The 19200-nt window shown below is 45.8% G+C and overlaps 1 long non-coding RNA gene across 3 annotated transcripts in view; it reads left to right on the top strand.

Moving 5' to 3' along the window:
• The first annotated feature begins 12292 nt into the window (after positions 1-12292).
• The window catches only part of LOC133131474 (uncharacterized), a 38659-nt gene continuing 31751 nt past the window's right edge, over positions 12293-19200 (top strand). For all 3 annotated transcript variants that reach the window (XR_009709025.1, XR_009709024.1, XR_009709026.1), the window contains exon 1: positions 12293-12426. This is a non-coding gene — a long non-coding RNA (uncharacterized LOC133131474). The remainder of the gene's footprint in view (positions 12427-19200) is intronic.

The raw sequence follows: 19200 nt of genomic DNA, 5'->3' as shown, positions 1-19200 counted from the left end.
TCTCCCTCTCTCTCTCTCTCTCTCTCTCTCCCTCTCTCTCTCTGTCTCCCTCTCTCTCTCTCTCTCTCTCTCTCTCATTCTGAGCTCTGTAGCGGTTGAAGCGGTTCTCCTGTGCTGGCTGCTTGCGCGATACCCGCCAGCCCGCTGCTAATTAATTGCGGCTAATGAGGCGCAGAATTAGCATTTTAATGTTCCTTCCCTGCGCACCCACTGCACATGCTCCTGTCTGTTCAGCGGCCCTTCACCTTTCAGACACAACTTTCCCACCTCCTCAAAAACACGCCGCTTCCCAATTACTGGCTTGTTTTGTATCCACACTTCTCAATTCCATGTCTCGCTCCTGTTTCAGCGTGTGTTAGCGTGCAAGAGCGCAGACACAAATGGATTTTTTTTCAGCTGGGGGAATGATTCCTGCGGGAAAAAAACAAACAAATAAATAAATAAATCAATGTGTGTCCTCTTGTTGTTTTGACTTCAGAGAAGCTGCACCGGGTAATGAACAGAAGGCGTAATGACCTTCGCCCTGTACATCTCTGATTCATAATCTCTGTGTGCGCAGTCTTAACGCGGGCAGACGTGTTGTACAGTGTAGTGCTTAAGGCTGGGGGTGGGGGGGGGGTAATCATGAAAAACCAACAACCACGCAAACTGACCACTCAAATTAGGAGGCTGGTGGTGACGGTTGTGACACAGAAGGGTGTGTGTTTGCTGATATTTTTATCCAAAGCGATTTACAGTTGATTAGACTAAGCAGGGGCCAAACCTCCCTGGAACAATGTAAGGGCCTTACTGAAGAACCAAGCATCTGTGACTGAACCACTAACCTTCCGGGTCCAAGTCAAGAAACTTAGCCACTAGGCTATCCGTTCCCTGAACATATGGTTAGGATGTGAACGTTGGGAAACTGATCTCAGATCAGTCCTCCTGTGCTGCTAGACTGCATAACTGACTCCTCCTAGATTTTCTCACCTTTATAAAATTGCTGTCTGAGCACATCTCATAGAGATGCACCACAGGGGAGAGGCTTATGTTGTTTACTAAGGGAGGTCAAAGGTCATATTAGAAAATGGCGGCCTGGGTTCGGTGACCTTTGCCCCCCCACAGAGAGGGCTTCTCAGCTGCGTGGAATGAGAAAACACACATTGCTTTGGCCTCACAAAACCGTGTTTCTCTGCTCTCTCAAAGACATGTGTAGTTTTTCCACTTGCAAAATAATACAAGCAGTGACATTTCTGCCTAGCCTATTGTTCATTCATGCCCTTTAGAATGAGCAGGACAAGGCTGTTTTCAATTTAATTGGGTAGCGTTAACTGGTTTTTCAATTAACTATTGAACTGAAGGACCTACACAAGTAATGAGCCATTAATTACACTTAAATGACAGGCACACCACACAATGTACTACCTCAAACCACAACATCATCTTTGCAGCATAAAATCTATAGAATTAATTTCAAGCGATGCCGTATGATGTTGCAATTTGACATGTTGTCATGCTAGCCTTTGAATCTCGCATTATAACTATGTTATTACACAATAATACACAAAATGCAAAGTACTTATTACACAGTAATGACAGTAATGTTTTTCCTCCTCAAAATGGAATTACCAATAGTGTGTGTGTCTGTGAATGTATGTGCGTATGTGTGGATGTCCATGTTTGTGTACATGTGTGTATGTCTATGTGTGCATGTGTACATGTGTGGGTGTGTGTGTATGTCTGTGTGTATACATGTGTATGTGTGTGTATGCATGTGTGTGCATGTATGTGTGTCTGTGAATGTGTGTGTGTATGTGTGTGCATCTGTGTATGTATGTGTTTGCGTGTGTATGTCTGCATGTGTGCCTATTTGTGTGTATGTATGTGTGTGTGTGCATGTGTGTGTCTTTGTGTGTGCATGTGTGTGTGTCTGTGTGTGTGCATGTGTACGTGTGTGTGTCTGTATGCATATGTACATTTGTGTGTCTGTGAATGTGTGCATGTGTGGATGCCTGTGTGTCTATGTGTGTGCATGTGTGTATGTATGTGTTTGTGTGTGTGTATCTGTGTGTGCATGTGTACGTGTGTGTGCATGTGTGTGTCTGTGTGTGTATGTGTACATGTGTGTGTCTGCATGTGTGTGTCTGTGTGTGCATGTGTACGTGTGTGTGCATGTGTGTGTGTGTCTGTGTGCGCATGTGTGTGTATCTGTGTGTGCATGTGTGCGTGTCTGTGTGTGCATGTGTGCATGTGTGCATGTGTACATGTGTGTGCATGCATGTGTGTATGTCTGTGTGTGTGTCTGTGGGCACGTGTATGTCTCTGTGTATGTATCTGTGTGTGCGCATATGTGTATGTCTGTGTGTGCATGTTTGTGTGTCTGTGTGTGTGCATGTGTCTGTGTCTGTGTGTGTGTGTATGTATGTCTGTAGGTCTGTGTGTGCCTGTGTGTGTCTGTTTGTGTGCATGTGTATATGTGTGTGTGCCTGTGTGTGTCTGTTTGTGTGTATGTGTATATGTGTGTGTATGTGTGTGTGTGTGTGCATGTATGTCTGTGTGTGTGTGTGTGTGTGTGTGCTTGAAGCTTCTGTGCCATCAATCTCTGCCTCTTGTCTCACTCCAGTGTGCGAGTTGACACAGACGTGAATCAGAGGGAGACTCCTCACACGTGGCTTCACACATGGGACAGGGTGGCTGACCCGCTGGTGTGCTGTGAGACACTGTCATGGCGGCTTCCCTGAGCGATGCTAGGACCCTTCCGCTGTCACCCTCCGGGGCTAACGCCTTCAGTCTGCACAGTGCTCAGACACACACTTCAACAGGGCTTTGAACAGGGTGAGCTCCAAGGCCCATGCTATTCACTTTGCAAAGGCCTCCACTGGAAATTTGTATTACTTTTTGTTTTTGGTGGATATACAAAGTAATTTATGGATATTCATTTTAGAACATCTACACATATTTTAATTATGTTAATGTGTGTGGGATTGCAATACAAATCCTTGGATGGACAGTTTGTTTTTTTCATATTTCTTTTTTTTTCAATTTCATAATTTGTTGCTCGCGTTCTTATTGGTGACCAAAATGTTTAATCCAAGGTTAAATGAATTGTCAAGAGAACAAAACCTTTAAACTATTCAATGAAGTGGATGCTTTGAAAGAATATAGTCTTACTTCTAAATTTGTATGATTGCAAAACACAATTTTTAAATGCATCATATTTGATACACATGGCATTATAGGGTTTAAGGAGACAGATTATTTGTGTTACATGACATGTTACAGCCAGGCAGTATGCCAGAGAGAGTGTAACAGAGCACCATGGAGAATGCAATGAAGATCAGAATGTAAACTGGAATGGAGAATGGGAGTTTGAGAAGAATGCAAAGTCCAAGTGGAATGTACAGTGGAGTGGGTAATGGAATCAAGCACAGTGTAGAGCGGATTTAAGAGCAAGCACAGTGTAGAGTGGAATTAAGAGCAAGCACAATTTAGAGTGGAATTAAGAGCACGCACAATGTAGAGTGGAATTAAGAGCAAGCACAATGTAGAGTGGAATTAAGAGCAAGCAATATCTGGCAGCACACTTGCTCTGACTCAAGAATAGATAACTTTCTTGGAGAGAGCGATAACTATGCCCCACATCAGAGCATAACACACACACTCACACACATATGCATGCACATGCACACACACACACACATATGCACACGCACATGCACACATATGCATGCACATACACAAACACAGACACACACACATATGCATGCACACGCACACACACACACACACACACACACTCCCATAACGTACACGCACACACACTAGGAATATTAAATATTAAAAAACATAATAAATCAAATAGTTTAATTATGGATTCCCAGCACTTATTCTCTGCGGGCTTAATTAAGACTGTAATTCATTTTTTTTATTTGGACATTATATTCTCTAATTAAAACAATGTTTAAGTTGTGTACACAGCGATTATGCATGCGCTGGCCAGCCTTATAGGTATGCGGAGAGCGGAATTCTCCCACTGCAGGTTGTAGGAGGTGAACACAGTTTAACGGCTCGGAAACGCAACGGAGCGGGAACACGGAGCTGGAACATGGAGCTGGAACACGGAGCTGGAACATGGAGCTGGAACACGGAGTGGGAACACGGAGCTGGAACATGGAGCTGGAACACGGAGCGGGAACACGGAGCTGGAACATGGAGTGGGAACACGGAGCGGGAACACGGAGTGTGAACACGGAGTGGGAACACGGAGCTGGAACACGGAGCTGGAACATGGAGCTGGAACACGGAGTGGGAACACGGAGCTGGAACACGGAGCGGGAACACGGAGTGGGAACACGGAGCTGGAACACGGAGCGGGAACACGGAGCTGGAACACGGAGCGGGAACACAGAGTGGGAACACGGAGCTGGAACACGGAGTGGGAACACGGAGCTGGAACACGGAGCGGGAACACGGAGCTGGAACACGGAGTGGGAACACGGCTCCTCGGAGACGGGCGGCTGTTCCGGAAGGGTCCGGGGTTCATTACCGGCTCTTCTCCCCAGCTTAGAATGGCCAATCAGCGTATATCAGGGCTCATTAGCGCAAGCTCTGCGATCGATTTGGGAGACAGCACGCAAGCCTGTGATCTCCTCTGAAGTGAGTGAAGCCTCCACAGCTTCTTATCATGCAGCAGTTCACCAATCAGACCTGATTCAGAGGACCACTCTTCATGTGTCTCTTCAGGAGACCTGCAGCAGTGGACCAGGGGCTAAAATCTCCCCAGAGGCTTGCAGACTCCAGTGGCTACCGGAGGTATTGCAGTTTATTAAGCCTCATATTCATTTCTTCCCATTTAGGTAAATGGTTGGCATTTATATAACGCCTTTATCCAAAGCGCTGTACAATTGATGCTTCTCATTCACCCGTTCACACACACTCACACACCAATGGCGATTGGCTGCCATGCAATGGACCAACCAGTTCGTCGGGAACATTTAGGGGTTAGGTGTCTTGCTCAGGGACACTTCGACACACCCAGGGCAGGATTGAACCGGCAGAACGCCAGACAACTGGCCTACCTCCTGAGCTAATGTCACCCCTAGTTACCTAGTGTACCTAGTGCACATGCTTTGGTACCAACCCCCCATAGTCAAACATGGCAGCCCTCATAAACTGACTTCATGCGCCATTGAGCAGCTCCTATAGGAATCTGTGGAACTAGGAAGCAGAAGCTGTCTCCAGTGCTTGTATTACGATGATTTGCAGGCTCCTGACTGACCAGTGAGGGGCAGTAATGACTGGAATCTCATCCCTGTGTGACATGAGAGCTGATATGACATCATCAGCACTGGCACAGGTTCTATACTACCATAGGCCCATCCAAGCAACAGGGCCAATTTTCACTATCTGATACCACACATTGATCATCTTCCTGTAGTACAAATCCATGTGCTTGTATGCAAATCAATTAATTAAAAAATATCCACACTGAAAAAAGGTTATTGGGAATGCAATCCCAAGATTTCTAAAAGATAACGTTTCACACCACCGGGCCTTTTCAGTGACCTGACGATTCATCTAAAGTCAAGAGACTTCTTAACAGAAGTGTCAAGAGAACAAATGTTAAGCTTTTCAATAATGCGGCTGCATTTAAAGGAAATATGAATTATCATTTTGTATTTGAAATTTGTTTACCAGATGATGGTGCCTGATGTACAGTCAGCGAAAGCTACGTCCGACTGAATTTCTAATCGTGTATTCTTTAATATAGTTCTATTTTCCATATGTCGAACTTTTGAAGTCAGCATCTCCTCTGATCTCCGCTCTTGATAAGCAGCGGGTAGCAGTGCGCAGGAAGAGGATCAAAACAGTACATTTTGCCGACTGTTTTATTGTTCTCTCCCGGATTCATATTTGCATAAAAAGAAAGGGAAAACATCAATTTCAATAGATTGTGAAATAATTGAAAAGATGAAATAAAAGCGTAGAGAGAGGAGTTGACAGGAAGAGGGTTCCGTCAGACAATGCTTTATTAATGGTGTCAGAAGATGTTTCTGACAGCCGCTGATTAATTGCAGTTAATTGGGAAGACTTTCCGAGATGTCCTCATTATTCCAGGACTTGGAACATGTTGCAAAAGATGCAAATAACGTTTCCCCTGCCTCATCCCTCCCCGCCCCCTGACCACGGCTGAGCCCCTACGGCACCTGAACGAACCCCTCCTTAACGCCGCGTACTAAATCCTCCTTTTCAATTTGCATATCCTCTCTGTAATTTCATTCACTTTTTTTTCCCAGGTTGCGCTTAAATAATACAAATCAGCTCTATATTTGTCAACTGGTGGAGATTATAATATATTTATGAATATAACGGAATACATTCCAGGCCTTTGGAGAGAACGCCAGCATCGCTGGCAGTGAGAGGCAATCTGGAGCTCTTCTTGAGTCCTGTGAAACATGACCACCAAGGTCAGCATGCTGGGTAATATACAATGCTGTCTGTATTTGGACAGTTTCTCTTCTGGCTCTGTACTCCAGCACAGTGGATTTGAAAGGAAACAATGAATACAATGTCAGCTTTAATTTGAGAGCTTTTTACATCCAAATCTGGTGATCCGCATAGGAATTACAGCCCTTTTTAGACAGCATATACTAAGGATCAAACGGAATTGGACTGATTAACATCATTTTGATGAAGTCATCATAGTACTTGGTTACATATCCTTTGCATTTGACTGATTGAAGCCTGTGGCCCATAGACATCATCAGACACTGGGAATCTTCTCTGGTGACGCTCTGCCAGGCCTGTGCTGCAGCCATCTTTAGTTTTAATTTGTTTTGGGGGCTTTTTGCCTTCAGTCTTATCTTCAGCAAGTGAGACACATGTTCAGTTGGATTCTGGTCAGGTGATTGACTTGGCCTGTGAAGAACATTCCACTTTAGCCTTGAAAATCTCCCTGGTTGCTTTGGCTGTGTATTTTGGGGCCATTTTCCTGCTGCAAGGTGAAGCGTAGTCAAATTCATTTTGAGACATTTAGTTGGACCTGAGCTGATAAGATGTTTAGGTACACTTCAGAATTCATCCTGCTGCTAACACCAGCAGGCAAGTCCTTCTGGAAGGCAGGGTAGCCAAGTGGTAGGTTCCTTCACTGGCAGCTGTAGAGTAGCTGGTTCGAACCCCTGGATTTAAATGATTAACTGAAGCTCCTGACCCATATGATTTTGACATGTTTCGTGACATGATTTTATGCATTGTGCTGCTGCCACACAATTTGGTGATTAGATGATTGCATGAATAAGTGTACAGATGTACAGTGCTGAATACTCTGACAGAGTAGCCCTCAAATTTAGTTTAATTAACCACAATCACTGTACTCTGCAGGGAGTCGGGTAGCCTACCAACCTGTGGGTTTTTATTTTCATGCGTGCTGAGATTCAGCGCAGTCTTTGATCCACGGCGGATTCAAACCCACAGCCACCCAGGCAGTGCTTTGCTCGCGCCGTTATTGTGCAGCTGAGACTATTAAGCGCGGCTGTCCCAGCTGTTCTCAAGATCCCCTCATCTTCTCCACACGACCGACCTCCGTCTTTAGCCCGGGATAGTGTGGTGCAGACGCATGCTGCTGATTGGTGGATGTTTTACACAAAGCTCCCAGGAGCTGCTGTGGCCATATAGAATGTACACAGCAGCTTCCTGTGATGTCACAGAGGGTTGAGCCCGAAACCCCTCCCACAAGCGCCCTTCCAGGAAGATCATGGCCCTCCTACCTCCTGGTTCTTTGCCTGGCCTGGAAAATTGATCGAGGCCCACCATCTTTATTTTTTATATCTTTTTTTCCGGAATGGGTGATGTATAAATCAACCTGTGGATCCACTTCTCCCCATCTGCCAGGCATGTGCCATGTTGGTACCCGACATGGCTTTGAACTGATGTTTGAAGGAAGTTCCATTTTCCTAATTCACGTTTTTCTGGATTTCCCCCGTCTTTGCTTCCTTCTCTCACCTCTTTTTTACACCTCTCCTGACGGGTCTCGCTCGGAGCAGGAAAAGGACCCAGGAGAGGAAGAAGGAGATGAGAACTGAGCGATTGGAAAGAGCCGCGTCTCTGTGATCCCTGGCCGTGCCACGTAGACGCACTTAAACACATACTGTGCTCATTACACAGAGCGGAGAGATTACCGCTGCATCTGCTGGCAGATAATCAACAGTTTCTTTAGATCCAAGCAGGGATGGGCGGAAGGGCGGGGGGAACGCACTCTCCAAACCTCCACCACTGCTTGCTTCACCACATACACTGCACAAACCAGTAAATAAGTCGATCTCAACAAGTATTTAAGTCTAATATTGACACTTAACATCTCATTTCTTTCTTTACCTTTCTTGCTAAATACGACAAAAACACTGCCAATGAGGTAAGACAGTTTGCCAATGGGGTGAGAACTTCACTTGTTAAGCAAACAGTGCAAATAGTGACTTAAAACAAGCTAATACTTTTTACTTCAGAGTGAAAACATACAATATTGAGTCTTATTACAAGACTAAAATGCTTGTTAATGATTTTTGGCGGTGTTCTGCCTGGTGGTCTTAACCAGGACATGGGGAGGGGGTTAGGGCTGTCTTAGAGTTTAAACTTAATAAGTGGGGGTGAGAGAGAGAGAGAGAGTAATTCTCTGATTAATGGTGAGCAGATAACCCGTGGGGCTCAGATTACGGGCTGGATAGCACAGCTGTAACCTCTTGGCCGTTGTCGGTTTCTGTCAGGGACACGGTGATCATTATTTTTCCTCCCGCTGTTTGACAGACAGCATGTAGGAGGGATGAAATGGCAGCTTTTAGCCCGGCCGCACGGAGAGACTTTTGCGCGGGGGCGAAAGGGGGAGCCGCCTCTGTCTGTGTCACCTCGCCATTCCTCAGGTGTCTAATGCAGCGGGCAAACTGGAACACGCTCAGTGCCTGCCTTCTGAAGTGAGTGCACTGCACAGTGGCTTTCAGAACACAGACCTGGCAAGCAAGGGAACGATACCAGGCTGCACTGTGTAGCTACATATTATTCTACCCAGAAACGTAAGCGTTGTATGACCCAATTATTCATCTCGAATTAGGAAAAAGAAATCATTATCTTTGACAGACCTCTCTGCTTATAGGAAGCCTGAAAATGCAAAAAACGCTTTACATTTTAAATTCCTGATTTGATTAGAGAGAGAGTGAGAGAGAATGCCAAGGCTGTGTGTGTGTGTGTGTGTGTGTGTGTGAGTGTGTGAGTGTGTGAGTGTGTGTGTGTGTGTGTGTATAAACTCAGTGTGTGCATGATTAAACCCCTCTGGTTTATTGAGATAGTGAGGAGCCGTACACCTGGAAATCCCCCGTTAATCCAGTCAGTTGCATAAGAGCAGAGCCGCTCTCCAGTAGCAGTGTTCAGTGTTCAGGCAGGATGCTGTTGGCCTCTGGCAGCTGCATTCTGAGAGGAGAGGGGAGGGAGGCTGCTGTACCAGAGACACAATGAAACTGCGGGAGCTCATAGTACACAGACACCATGTACTGTATGCACCATGTACACACGCGCACACACGCAGACACATACACACACATGCACACACACACACACACGTGCACACACGCAGACACATACACACACATGCACACACACACACACACACGTGCACACACGCAGACACATATACACACATATGCACGCATACACACACAAACACACACACTCACACGCATACACACACACACACATGCACACACGCAGACACATATACACACGCATGCACACACAAACACACACACATGCACACACACACACACACACACACGTGCACACACGCAGACACATATACACACACATGCACGCATACACACACAAACACACACTCACACGCATACACATACACATACACACACGTGCACACGCAGACACATATACGCACACATGCACGCATACACACACAGAATAATGCCCACATACACACACATGCATACACGCACATGCAGGCACACATGCATGTGTACACACACATGCACTCACACACACACACACACACACACACACACACACAGGAGATAGGAGAGGAGAGGAGACAAGAGGGGGAGAGGAGAGGGGAGGATGGGAGAGGAGAGGATGGGAGAGGAGAGGAGGGGAGAGGAGAGGGAGCAGAAGTACTGCTATTCTTCCATTCTTAGGTCCTCCTGCTTTCTGCAGAAACCCACAGGCTGGTGGGAGTGGACTGAGAGGAAGCTATCCCACAATCCCTCTCCACACAGAGTAAACATGTCTGAGTTCAACTCAACTCAGAATGACACAGTTAGCATAAGTCCAGTAGGATTGAGATGTACTCTTGTCAGATTCGATTTAACACTCAACATTTGCTGTGCAGTTCTCTCTGGGCTGACATCAACCTGTATCTGAGGATATACATAATTAGCTTTCCTTTGCTGGCATTTTGCAGATGCCCTTATTATTACAATGCAAATGCTAAGATAATGGATTAAAGTGCAGCATCCCCCTACTGGGGGGGGAAATGTGGTCCCAAGGGAGACAGCAGTGCAGACTCAATTGACAACTTGTCAGCTACCCTATTGAACATTAAACTGAGTTGTACAAACAAGAACAAAACTTCCCTAACAAGCATTAAACTGCATTTTAAGAGGGCCATTAAGCAAATGTACTTATAGCAGCTGACAGTCTTGTCCAGAGGGACCTGCATAGCTTACCCTCTTAACGTACAGCCCATTTAAACAGCTGGTTATTTTACTGAAGCAGTTCAGGGTAAGTGCTTTACTCAAGGGTACAGGGTTCAGCAGTCCAGCAGGGAGTCAGGTCTCACTGCTAACTGTGCTAACTGCTTCACTTATTAGGGTTTTTATGCAGTACGGGAGACAATGGTTTGATATTCAGTTCTTGTGTGTTTGAGAGCTACTATGTGTAGGTTTGATATGCAGTTTTTATACATTACAGAGAAACTATATGAAGGTTTGATATGTGGTTTTTGTATTTCATAGACACTATGTGTTGGTTTTATATGCTGATTCTGTGCTTTTGAGAGAGACCTTTATGAATTTAACTGTTCTTCCCTGCTGTAAAATCCAGCTGGACCAGCTTGAAAATTGAGCAGTTCAAACTGGTCTTGCTGGGTATGAGCTGGTCAACCAGCATGGCCAAGCAGGTCATAAAGCTGGTCTAGCTGGGTATGAGCTGGTCAAACATTTAAAATGGTTCCCCAAGGCTTTGATGTGGAGGGCTCGGGGGAGTGCGTTAAGGGTACTGGGCTGGGTGACCAAACAGACCCTCACCTGGCCTTTGATGGCCATTTCCATTGAGGACAACGGCCCCCCGGGGCAGGTTCGTGAAACCATTCATACGCTCGTTTCAGCATGCGTGTGCGAGTGCTGCCGATCGCGTAACATTAAACCCTCGCATAAATCAAAGCGCCCAAGTGTCTCCGTCTGCTACTTGGAAGCTTCAAAGCCAGGTTTTCATTGTTTAAAAAAATCGATATTTCTGTTTAAACCTTTTCAGTCAGTGTTTGTGCGTTTGAGCCGCAGAAGCCGTTCCTTTGTTCGTTCCCACGGCAATTCGATTACGCGCTGCCGACCCGCATACTATTCAATACCTGTTTTCTGATCTCATCGGATTGATCTCTGTAGATAAGAAGGCTAGCCTATAGATGAAAGATGTTATTATACGATAGTTCAGACGCTTTCGCTCTGCACTATTTACATATCTACTCGTTCTTTGAAGCGTTTCCTCCTCGCCTGTCACACTTGTTTTTGTGAAAATCGAATGCTTTCGAGTTTCGCTTTCGTTGTCCTGGATACAAGCGTCCGCCAGCACTCGTGCTTGTGAGAAACGCCGGGTGGTGGCCACCCTGTATGTCAGCTGATTGGTCATCAGAGGCTGTGTTCCATGAGGCAAGCGCCTCCAAAAGCTAAAGCACTAAATCGGTAGGCTTGTGGGTAATTGCATAATTAAGAAACGGATGCTGTAGAAACAGGGAACATACCACTAAATTCACCCACTGGCTCTCTTTCCCCCCCATTGATATGAGTCCAGGAAAGCCTATATTACTACAGCTGATGATAACAGCATGTCAAGTCAAGTCAAGTCCATTTTATTTGTATAGTGCTTTTTACACAAAAGACGCTTTACAACAGGGGTCTTTATCCCTGGTCCTGGAGAGCTACTGGCTCTGCTGGCTTAGGTTTTAATCCTTAAAATCAGCACCTTGTTGAGACCCAGGTAACCAGGTGAGGCGAGTTAACTGTGATCAACTGCTCTAACTGATTAATTAAGTGCTGAGTGAAAGCCAGCAGACCCTGTAGCTCTGCAGGATCAGGGTTGGAAACCACTGCTGTACAGAGTAACAGAAGAGCAAAGAAAAAGGGAAACTCGAGGCCTGAACCCCCAAATAGCAAACACATGAGGCAAAAAAACAACTCCCCAGTGGTGAGTAATATGCTGGTGCCACTGGTTTTGTAACATTAACCTGCTGTCAAATCCAACTTCGCCAGCTTGACCACCTGGAAAATTGAGCTGGTCAAGTTGGTCATAAGCTGGTCTAGCTGGGTATGAACAGGTCAATAAGCTAGTGCTGGTAGCTTGTCTGAGTTTCAAAACATGGTCAGTACCAAGTACCAGCTGTTTCAAAACCTAGCTTCAACATGGTAAGCAAGGGAGAGTTTAGGCTACTCAAGAAATGTACACTTGACTGTGTTAACGTGATGATCCATCATGAATTTATTAAAATGTTTATTTTTTGTGAGGTATTTTGCTGAAGAATCCTTTCACAGTCTTGCCTTGCAATATACCAATAATTCATACTGTAGCCAGGTAAAACTGCCACAGTGCCACAGTAACATTAGTCATACCTTTGGCAAGTGTTCTCCTCGTAGATTGCTGATTTCAAGAATTATATAAGCTATGACGTACAAGAGTTTAAGTAGCCTACATGCTTTCTTATATCTGATGTCCATAAAATCATGCAGCAGTGCTTTGTCTTGTTTTTTATAGACTGTGTACAACTTCCACATGTTAGTGTGCACTATTTCTTGCTGTAAACTGGAGAGAATAGTGTGCTACTGTACACTATTCTTGCTATAAACTGAAGGGACCAGTGTGTTAGTGTACACTATTCCTACTATAAACTTGATGGGTTAGTGTGTTAGTGTACACTATTCCGACTGTAAACTGGATGGGGTAATGTGTTAGTGGACTCTATGCCTACTGTAAACTGGATGGGATAGTGTTAGTGTACACTATTCCTACTGTAAACTGGATGGGGTTGTGTGTTTGTGTACACTTCATGCTATAAACCAAAGGCATCTGTGTGTTAGTGTACACAATTCCTTCTGTAAACTGGATGGGGTAGTGTGTTAGTGTACACTGTTTCTGCTGCAAACTGGAGAGAATGGTGTGTTAGTGTACACTATTCCTGCTGTAAACTGCAGTCTAAATACACTTTAAAAAAGTATGTCTTAGCAAGTGTTTTCATGTTGTAATGACACTTATAATCTCTCAAATAGAAATTATTAGCTTGTTATAAGTTGTTGTTTACTTGACAAGTGAAATTTTCTTACCCCACTGGGAAATCTTGAAATGAGTAAAACTGTCTCAGCTCATTGGCAATATTTTTGTCTGCAAAATGGAAATACGATTTTAAGTCTAAACATACTTGTTGAGGATGACTTATTTTTATTTTTTTTCAGTGTGAAAGAACTGCTAGTTTACATTTCCATGGCTGCTGTTTCCTAGAGACGAGGACTGACAGTGATTGGCAGTTATATTGTGGCTGTTAACGAGCTGACCTCATCACCACATCAGTTCTGCAAAACTGTAGACTTCCTGACTGGCCTGTTTGTAATCAGTGATTTAATTGGCTGTCCATCTCTGTGTGAGGTTTGCACTCAGAGGCAATGTTGGGTTGGCAGTGCCTTGGTGTGTGTAATACAGGTAGACAAGGAGCATATTTCAGTTCGCAAGGGCGGCTATGTCTGCCCATGTCTCATAACCACATCTTTTGATCTTTAGAGTACAGACAGATTAAACTGACAACTGTGTTACTGGTAATCTGTCCGTTCTGTGTTCATCCTGATACAAGACAGCATTGAAAGCAATGTTCTCAAACTCAGTGCCATGGAGGGCTGTGTGTGTGCTGGTCTCAGACTCAGCACCATTGAGGGCTGTGTGTGTGCTGGTTTTAAATCCTTGATGATATAATTACTTGAATTATTTGCACATAATGTGTTATTTGTGTTGTCTTAATAACAACTGTTGCTTTATTCTGTGCTTTAATGCAGTGACATGCATGTGACCAAATGAGTCATTAGAATCAGTTTAGGCAGCATTACCTGGTTGGAATGAAAGCCAGCGATTGTAATCCTAGATGGAATTTTTCACCTCTTCACCTTTGCAAGTTATACAGTATCATACACACACACACACACGCATACACTCACTCAAACACACACACACACACCCTTACACACACACTCACTCAAACACACTCACACACACACACACTCATTCAAACACACACCCTTACACACATACACACACACCCTTACACACACACACACACGTACACTCACTCAAACACACACACTCACACACACACACACACTCACACACACACACACACACTCAAACACACACACACACACCCTTACACACATACACACACACCCTTACACACACACACACACACGTACACTCACTCAAACACACACACACACACACACACACACACACACTCACACACTCTCACACACACACACTCACACACACACACGTACACTCACTCAAACACACACACACACACACACACACACACACTCACTCAAACACACACACACACACACACACACACACACACACACACACCAGGGCATCTGTAGAGTGGAAGCCTGTGCAGCCCCTATAGCCCAGGACTGATGAGAAGTGGAATTACCTCACTGTCTGTTAGCCACCACGCTCCAGCCTACCAAATTGGCCCCCATTTGTCACATGCGATTGATCCTACAGGGTTACATTCTGTTGGAAATAATGCACTACCAAGTCCCCCTCCAGCGTTTTCTGTTCTGCTAATTTGAACTGCAATTATAATGCTGCCAACTGATATGGAGGAAGTGTGCGTTAGGGCTTGAGGAATGTGATCTGCATGGCAACCTTTGGGGGTGTGTGAGTGGCTGCATTACTCTGTGGCCATCTGGTCAGGACATTTGACTCTGGAACTTAAATCTGCGGGATTGTAATCCTAGATGGAATTTTTCACCTCTTCACCTTTGCAAGTTATACAGTAAAATGCACACACACACAAACTCACACACACTCACACCCATACACACACACACACGTGTATGCAGACACACACACTTACACACACACACACATGTGCGCACACATACACGTGCACACACACACACACACTCATACATACATACTCACACCCACACATGCGCGCACAAACCTGCAAACACACGCGCACACACACAGTTAAATTAAGTATTGGGACATTTGTCAAATCGGTTGTTTTTCCACTCTACTAATACAATTTGTATTTCAAATCAAACAATGACTATGAGGCAAAATCCTGCCATCAAATCTGAGGGCTGTGTAACAAAATATTGACCTTGTAAGTCATTAAAAAATGTCAAAACTTACATTATCCCTGAAGCTATGATGACCTAAAATAGAGGTAGGCGACTCATTGACACACACATACAATATATAAACTTTAATGCAAAATACAGTACTGGGGCAAAAACTGTGAGTGTTGCAAGTTGTTCGGGAAAAGGGCATTTGCCAGCCAATGTACAATGTCATTCTGAATCCTCGAAATGTCAGTATTGACCCCGGTTTGTACTGCCAAGCAGCTTGGTGTGTGTGTGAAGTGAGAAGTCTGCTGCCCGGGGGCGGTGGACTGGAGAGGTGGAGGTGGGGGGGGTTTTCGAGAGGGGAGGGAACGTCTTCTAAACCAGTAGTGACATCCACCAGCCTTCCCTGTCTCTGCCCCTCGCGCGGCTCACACCACAGCTCCTGACCCCTCTGTGCCGGCTCCGACGGAGAGCCCGCTGGCCACAGACCGTGACAGAGAGCATGATGGGTAGCGGCCCGTCTCTTTGAAGTTTCTGAGCTGCGGGGCTGCAGAGCGTGCTCCCCCAGGCCACCGGCGGGGTCTCCATATGTGCTGATTGTATTTATTTATTATGTGTACGTGCGCATTTATATGGATTATATATTTATTTATTTACTGCATCGTAGGCACGAGCTGGAGCAGGGGTGGGGAGACGCAGATGTACAGCCTCAGCACAAACGCGCGGAGAGTGACGGAGAGTGGCGCAGAGTGGCGAGACGCGGGCTTGATTGGAGTTGGCACTCGTGCCGGCGCGCACGCATAAACACCCCCCCCTTATTAATATCACATTCCCTTTCATCTGCTCAGCGCCTAATTGTTGTTGCTAGTGAAGACTGCTCATCTGCAGTGTGTGTGTGTGTGTGTGTGGAGGCGTGTGTGTGTGTGCGTGTGTGTGTGTGTGTGTGTGTGTGAGGAGGGGGTGTGTGTGTGTGTATGTGTGTGTGTGTGTGTGTGTGTGTGTGTGTGTGTGAGCAGTGTGTGTGTGTGTGTGTGTGTGTGTGGAGGGAGCGTGTGTGTGTGTGTGGAGGGGGTGTGTGTGTGTGTGTGTGTGTGTGTGGAGGGGGGTGTGTGTGTGTGTGTGTATGTAGGGGGGCGTGTGTGTGTGTGTGTGTGTGTGGGGAGGGAGTGTGCGTGTGTATGTGTATGGAGGGGGCATGCGTGCGTGTGTGTGTGCTTTTGACTTCCTCAATCGGTGTTGCTGGTTAATATGTAGCAGAAATGTAATTCAGTACATAACCGTCAAATTAATTGTACCACAAACCCCCGGGTTAATCCCTTAAGATCTCCGTTGAGTGTTTGAGGAGGATCCTCTGGAGGGACGCGATCTTTGCCTGTTTCAGTGATGAAGACGTGCCGGTTGTACGAGCGTTCACCAGCTTTACTTCCATTTACGTCTGTTTATCCGTGACCCCTCCGATCAGCGCCTCCGCTAATTAGGGTCTTCGTGTAGTTCTCCGATCTCTTCAATTCCCAGCCTAATATCCGTATCCCGCTTTAATTGGGTTGATAATCCCTCTCTCTCTGCAGCACAGGTGAGTGGCTGCGTGTCGGTGGAGCAGGACATGAATCACGCCTTGCTGGAGCAGGAAGCGTTCGGAGTGCGTTATGTTCACTTTTGTTTCGCACTTATTCACGGTAATACTTTTATATCTTAGGCAATGGGGGAACCAACTAATTAGTGCCAGTACTGAACAAAATCACACATTTCCGCAGCAATGTTATTAATTCCATTGTGACAGGACGGGGATTTACAGTGGCAATGTCTAGCCTCTCCTGTGAAACGGTGGAGTGTGAGACCGTGTCGGGTCACAGTTCTCCCGCTGTTCAAGCCGTGGCCTGTAGTAGCGATGTCTGGGCACAGTTAGAGGGTTTCCGTAGTGGGAACAGAATTCCCTGTGCCCTTCCTATGTTTGGGTAGTAGCTGTGTCTGAGCAGCGCAGTTAGCGGTTTTCCGTGGCGCGGTAGTAGCCATGTCTGAGCAGAAGCACGGTTGGCGGGTGGCCGCAGCGGGAACAGAATTCCCTGTCCCCCTCCCTCCTCTCTCTTGTCCCTGTCTTCAGGGACCGCCGCATTGTCTCCTCTGGATTACAGGCAATTTTGTGCCTGCGCTTCAGACGGCGGGACTGGGAACATTGGATCGATACCGCGACTCTTCTCCACTATTACAGGAGCGGGCTCAGACACTGATTTCTGTCGACTTTCTTATTATTATTTCCCCCCTTCTTCCTCCTGCTCTTTCATCTTGTGCTGTTTGGTGCACTCAGATCTCTGTACCTCTCCCGAGGGCCCGCAGGACACTCTGCCCGGAATAAAGTGGACCTCGGAGAGTTGGGCAGGAGCTAATAATAATATTAATGATATGTTATTTATCTGATGATTTTTTGCAAAGCGACTTACAGTTGATTAGACTAAGCAGGGGATAATCCCCCCTGGAGCAATGCGGGGTTAAGGGCCTTACTCAAGGGCCTCACTCAACAGCTGCACTGATGTTATCGCAGTTACACTGGGGCTTGAACCACCAACCTTCCGGGTCCCCATCAAGCGCCTTAGCCGCTAGGCGGCAACTGATGCTGGGATGTGATGACCACTGCACGGGGCAGGCTGGCAGACTGCATTTCTGCGCAAGGATTCTCACACCTTCAGTGAAAGAAAAAAGCTTCTTTGTGTGACATTTTAATGATTCTGATTCCCTACTGGCAGCACCTCGTTGATGTCTGTGGAAGGCTGATCTGTATGTGAGAGAAGAGTGGAGAGAGAGTGACGGGGAGGAAGCAGATTCTCCAGGCTTCATTACATACCCACTTATTCAGAGTATTACACCAGGGCCATGTCAGACCTGCTGTCACCAGGACTTCCATCGGTCGCTGCCAGGGCAGGAAGTCCAGTACGGGAAAGGTTGCCAGATTCCTAAACGAATCTTCCCCCCATAACTCCCCATCTCAGTTGATTCTCATACAGTTTTCTCACAATTTGATCTTCATACACTAACGAAACGTGCCTAAAAAGGTACAAGTACTTGATGCTGGGACGGTACCCTATCGGTGCATAAAGTTGTACCCCTCACCAGAAATATATCATTAATTGCTCATACAGTTTTCTCACAATTTGTCCATACCTCCTTTTTAAAATCCATCCATATGCAATTGACTGCCATACGTTACTGTCAAAATCCCCTACATTTAGGGGTAATTCTCCCAGTGTGGCAACCCTGAGCTGGACTGGCCAGGGCAATATTGAGGAGTAATTGCTTTCTGGGAGGAGGGATTCTAAACACCCAGAAGTCTTTCAGTAATTTAGTGTAGAGAAAAAAGAGAATAATATAGAGACCTGCATCTAACTCACAGGCAGCAGGACTGTGTGTATTGTAGGTTTATCTTTTTCAAATACTGCTTTGCATTTTTTGTTACAGCAGTCGAGTAAATGTTTCGGCTCTCCAGACGATTACATACTTTAACACAGCCGAAAGTGCCATTTCCATGGAGCTGAAATGTCACCCACACAGGTCCTGCATGCTGGTGCTGTTAACATGGGTGCCACCAGAGATTTACCCCCCACCGTACACACACACATACGCACACACACACTTT

This window comes from Conger conger, chromosome 6 (assembly GCF_963514075.1).
Source record: "Conger conger chromosome 6, fConCon1.1, whole genome shotgun sequence".
In the NCBI taxonomy this organism is placed as follows: domain Eukaryota; kingdom Metazoa; phylum Chordata; class Actinopteri; order Anguilliformes; family Congridae; genus Conger; species Conger conger.
The sequence above is the reverse complement of the archived record's forward strand: the minus strand, read 5'-3'. Positions and strand labels throughout refer to the sequence as shown.